Below are 5978 nucleotides of genomic sequence, written 5' to 3'. Positions count from 1 at the left end.
CCTTGTCCTCCCTCTCTCCCTTTTAGCGACAGCCATCAAAACAGCGATTGAAGTAAACCACCTAAGGAAAGGGGAAGTGTCAAACTCTTCCAAGACACTTCCACTGACAAAAGCACCTCCATCTTGCACATCTGAAGGTATAACGCTGGAGGAATCCTCCCAGTGTTGCAAGCTCTGATCTTGCTACCACTTTTCTATGTTTAAAAAAAAAAAGCCAGTCTCATATATTATCCAGGTGGCTAATCTGCTTTAAAAATAACCCTGTAGTTCATATTGCTAAATGTGATAGTAAAGGAGTTTTAGAATGAAGCAACACAATAATTGTTGTAATAACATTGTTCAGGTTCTTATGAAATCCGAGAATTGCTCTCTAATCACCAGAACACAAAAAGGGACATCCAACCTTTAAATAATGTGAACAATAGTAAAGTTACAGGTTAGCTTTCAGCTTTTCTTTACATCAGAGCTTCACATTTCTTTTGTGCTGTTTTTACGACAAGCTCCGCAGCATTTCCTTTTCATGTGCCGGCCAGTGCTGACTTGCTCCAGCCTGTGAACAGCCACACAACACGTCTGAATTAAAAGCCTGCTAGGGGATGCTATGACAGTGGTTTCTTACCCATTAAGTTTTACTGATACACCAAAATAGAGAGATTTTAAAGAAAAGTTAATGTGCATCACATTAAACAAACAAACAAAACCCCCATTCTCATGTAGATTTTATTAATCTAGTCATTATTTGACCACTGTTACCAAGCAGACTTTGGTATGTGCACTGAATTCACAGAGTACCAACTATTACACGCTTCAGTCTCTATAAGAAATTAAATTATATTTTTTAAACATTCCCGTTTTCACTTCTAATTACTTCCCATCTTGCCACAACACATCCTGCAGCACTGCTCCTTAGACCCCAGCCTAAGACAACACTGGCATTAGAAGTGCCTGAAGAAGAACCGTGCAAATCAAACCACAACGCACTCTGTCACGCCGTGTCTTGACGGAAGCCGGCAGGGCTGAGACCCGAGGAGCAGACACGTCTGCCAGCACCACCCCAGGGTCGGAACCATGCCCCACACCGGGGCGGCAGCACAGCACCCAGCTTGGGAGCGCATGGCCTTGTGCACCATACAAGCCAAGTATCTAACTTTCAGATGTAAGTGTTAAAACTGCCGTTCATGATCTATCTGCAAGATCTGCTTCCAGCCCTCAGCCATGGCACTCAGACTTCCAGGCTCCTGAGTCGCTGGTCCCAGGGGTCGGCTGTTCCTCAGAACAGAGACAGGAGTTTATTGCCCTGCCGGCGGAGGGGCATGCTGTCCGGCAGTCTGTGCACAGAAACACCAGAACCGAGACCAACACAGCGTGAAGGCTTCGTTCAGTACCCAAGCCGTGAAGTCTCTGCTCCAAGGACCTCTGACACTGGAATTTTGGGCTGTCCAAACATCCCAGAGAAGCACCATCATTACAAGATATCTCGATGGAAGAGAGAGGTTGATTTCTCCTGCAATTTCTGCAATGTTTCCCCAGAAACATCAAATAGAGGGCTTCTCTTCGGGACACGTGAAGGACTACCTATGCGGCCTCCAACAAGTAGGTGTCCACCGTCGCATCTGGATGAGTGTTCAGATATGGCTCTTGAGAGCCAGGTTTCTGAAAGATGGGAATTTTGAAGAGTCTAATCCCAGTCAATTTTCAAGAAGCCAGGACAAGAACCCACCTTCACACAACTGTCCCTCGTGAAGAGACATCCAGAGACAGGACGCAGCTTGACAGCACCAGGACGTGAGCCCTGCTCCTACTGCTCGTCTCCAGGACCCATGTGCCTGCTGGCAGCAAGTCCCTTACAAGCTAATCTGATCTCCAGGCGACTCCTTGAAAGGATGCAGTACCTGCGAGGTGAATCGAACGGCATCAAAGGGGAAATTGGCCCGAGACACATGGTGAAGATAATCTGTGTGCAGAACAGCACATGACACTACTCAGCTACACCTAGTGCAGGAGTCCTTGGCACAGCCAGGACCCACAAGACAGAGACAGAAAATCACTGCTGGTAGTACCCACGGGAAAACACCATGAAGAAGTCACCTTGTCAGAGCTTAAACTCACAGAGCTCTAACAGAAGTACTGACAGGTCTAACTTGCAACAAAACCAAAGAATAGACCCTTTGGACAATGACTGTTTTACCAGTAGTAACTGGAGAGGGGACCACAGTGGTGAAAAAGTGGTGCTAAAGTAAGAAACAAAGCTGAGTATAAACAGGTCTGACTCCAGCATCAAACATCTGGCATTGGGGAACAGCTCTGTGAAATCCCTAAAAAGGCAAAGAAACAAAGAGATTTAAATGAAACCCCTCAAATTCTCAAAAGTAAGGAGATAAGGGTAACCCCAAAATCAGCACAGAATTTGCACAGCACCCTGTCCTCAGGTAAACCAGATCACACTGAAAGTCAGCCAAAGAGCTCACCGCACGAGGCCCACCCAGAGCACGATGAACAAAGGTAGATACTCTCACGGCTCTGGAGCCTCCCAGCCACCACAAAGCCAGAGGAGAAAGGGCAAGACAAACAGCCTTGTATGATCCCCAGAGGAAGAATGAGGTCTCCACTTAATGGAGAGCAAAGACAGCGATTGACACAGATAGGAGAGAAACACCTTAAAAGAGGTTTAGTGCTGAGAAACCAAGCAGCTTGCGTGGCTGTGCAGCGAGCTGTACCGTACCTGAGCTGCGCTAACTGATGACGGCACTGACCACCGTACCCCAGGGCAGCTCTCACTGCCCTCTCCATGGGTAACTTCTCAGCTCGAAGCAGCGTACAAGACCATCAGTCAGGCACATAGTCCTGTCCTACACATGCTCCACTCTGAACAGAGAACTGGATCACCACAAGTAACATTAGGGCAGAAAATGACCAAAAGCCACAGAGGAGGTGAACCAAAGATTGGAAGGAAAAACAGAAGGCACCATTAGTCTAGAAACAGGACAAGCAGTTTGCAAGGGAACAAAACACAAGCAGTTGTTAAACACTGGAGCACAAGGCACAGCTGAAAGAAGGTGAAATGGTGGCCGGCACGCGCTGTCCTACGTAGCCATGTGCAAGGTCTGAGAGAGGCAGAGACCTTGTCAAGTCTCCTCTCCCTAACTGCAGAAAAAGCCTTCTCTGTCCTCGGGTGATGCGGTGTGTGCACTCCAGCATGTGCATGCAACAGGGACCATCACTTCACGTCAGAACATCCAGCTCCTGAGATCAGTTTGACAGTAATAAAGGTGAAAACATATGACAGAAGTATAGCATGTGTTCCCACTGGCTTCCTTTGCATTATCTGTTTTGCCTTGCAAAAGCTGGTCTTCAAAGATGAGCCATCCCTGATAGTAGGAGACTTCTGGCCCTGTACCTGACTCAAGGGAGAGGTCCTGAAGCAAGTGGGAATTTTGCAGTCTGCCCACTAGCAGAAATGTGGACATAGGCAGCTGTTCCCCACTACGAGGAGCTGGTAGGTCCTGCTCCTGCTCCCGCTCCTCACAGGGCTCCACGCAGCTGTCAAGGGCACCTATGCAGAAGGCTACCCAGTCTCAGAAGAGGGGGGCTGGGGATTCAGTCCCTCAGATTTTTGGGGAAAAAAGAAAAAATACGTGTATGGAGAAGTCCAGGCAGAACAGACAGAGCAGTCTGAGAAGAAAGACTTGGCAGTCATTGTTCTTGTAGCATTAAGATTATTTTTTCTTTTCTCCTGAAGATTTAATGAGGGAGATATACATATGCTTTCTTTTTAAGAAGGTGGCAGAAATGGGAAATTCACTTCATCCTCTACTGACACGATGCAAATTTTTGTCCTGATATAACTACTGCCATGATTATTTCAGTGCTCTTAAGACACTAAATTATCTTACTGTAAATGAGTATACACCCGGGACCACTGACAGCAGGACTGCAAGAGGCAGTGGGCTCACAGTCAGAGTCTTAAAGGACACCATAACAGGAAAAAGCACGCAGTAAACAGACAAGTCATTTTAGCTGAAATATTTAGTTACAGACTTAACGTTTTGCTTTCATCCTACACGCTACTTAGAAGAGAGGACCTGTTCAAAGCACAACATTAAAGATGTCTAAATATAGTCAAATTAATAACTGACATGATAATCTCAATCAACAGATAATTGCATCTATCCAGCACAAGACTTTCCAGTACCACACTAAATTCACATTCTCCCTGCAGACAACGCTGCATTAACCGAGAGGCCCAGGCACGGCTGCACAGTTTGCTGCAAAACACGACTTCAGACTGCTGGCAACGTCTCCCTGCACGAAGGCTGCTGCCTTTCACAGGCACTAACCCACCTCTCAGGTGAATCACTGTCTGCGTCCTGGGCGCCCGCGCTGCTCCGCAGCCAGGAAGCGAGCGGGAGCGCGCCGCTCACCTACCCTGGCATGTGAGTCATTCCCAGGAATGAGAAAGCCAGTTGCTCCAGTTGCTCCTGGCCAGGGGAATTTTGACTCTCTGATCAGGTATCGCAAAAACACCCATCGGAAGCAAAAAAGCTTACTTCCAGATATGGTTTATTTAACTACCTTACTGCAAGAAATACTCTCATGCCTACTGTAGTTTCTAGATGCATTTTGGAGGAGTCTAAGACACTTCGAGATGCAGCTCGGAGGGAAGCGGAAGGCGACAATGGTGACAGGTAAGTGATCTTTGACCATCTGAAAAGCGTTTGATAAGTTGTTCTGTGAATCTTCTTGCTCTTAATCATCCTCGAATGAAAAGAAAACAGGAATTAAGATACGGTTGCTGAAAACTAGGCTTGGAACCATAAACTAAATATCAGATCAATTAAAAGTGTGAGAAGTTCTCAAAATAGCGTGACTTTACTAACCTTTTATGCATTCATTAAACATTACTCGTTATCATCTTTTTCCCAATGGCAAAAAAATTGTTGGGTTTTTTTTTTTTACAAATCATTCTCTCTAAGATATGAATTGAAGTGCAGGAGGGTTCACGGTTTCAATAACTTACTTCCTGACAGAGCTTAATTCCTATAAAGTAAGATTCAGTAACTATAACATCTGCATTTGGTTGGTATAAAAGGTTTGCACTGTATTCCTTTTCACCTCTTTCAGTAAAGGAAAGCATATTTGAATTCTCTTAATTATATGAGACAGAATAAATGTTCTCTTTCTTCATACTTCACTCAGATCATGTTAAAACTTGTCAGGTTCACTGGAAAAACCACATAGCTCCGAACAAGCAACTTACAAACTATACGTCTGATTAGTCTCAAAGTTTGGGAAATATGTAAGGTGCTTTCAAAAACCTATGCCATTTAAGGAGTATTTCAGATTGAAAAGGTTATTCTGAGTTACAAAGAACTGAAACTAACAGTACAATTAAAGGTTTTGTCTGTTAAAAAATCAATTGCCATTGTGCATTCTAGGGACTGTAGACATCTGCCTTCTCATTACGTATGCCTGGTCTGGGAACTCTGGTAGCGTTTCACATTTTTTCCATCTTTCTAAAGAAGATTCTGCAATCTTCTTTTAAAAAGGGAAACCAGGAAACTCAGGCAAGCATTCAGCTGATGTCACTGATTCACTCCCAGACATATAGGCCCCAGATCACTTGAAAGCCGCCAGCATTTCTCCAGATATGAGCCCGCCATGGTGGGCACCATACTCTTTGGGTAGGCAGCCAGCTCCGGGGCATCATCCAGACCTTCTCCTCCTTCCCCACTGTGCGGGGAGGGGGAGCTGGCAGTGCCTGGGGACAACCCCCCGGAGCGGAGCGGAGCAGAGGTGTGGGTCAGCTCAGGCAGGAGGGAGAGGAGTGCAGGGGAGCAGAGGAGGGGAGAGAGGCCGAAGGGCATGCAGGGACCTCAGGAACAGAAAGTATCAGTTTGTATTAGGGGTGTGTGAGAAAAAAAGGAGGAAATTTTCAGCAGCACCAGCCACTGGTTCCTCCTCCCTCCCTCCCTCCCCGC

Source organism: Cariama cristata, unplaced genomic scaffold (genome assembly GCF_000690535.1).
Source record: "Cariama cristata isolate BGI_N322 unplaced genomic scaffold, ASM69053v1 scaffold30701, whole genome shotgun sequence".
Taxonomy (NCBI): Eukaryota; Metazoa; Chordata; class Aves; order Cariamiformes; family Cariamidae; genus Cariama; species Cariama cristata.
This window is presented reverse-complemented; position numbering follows the sequence as displayed.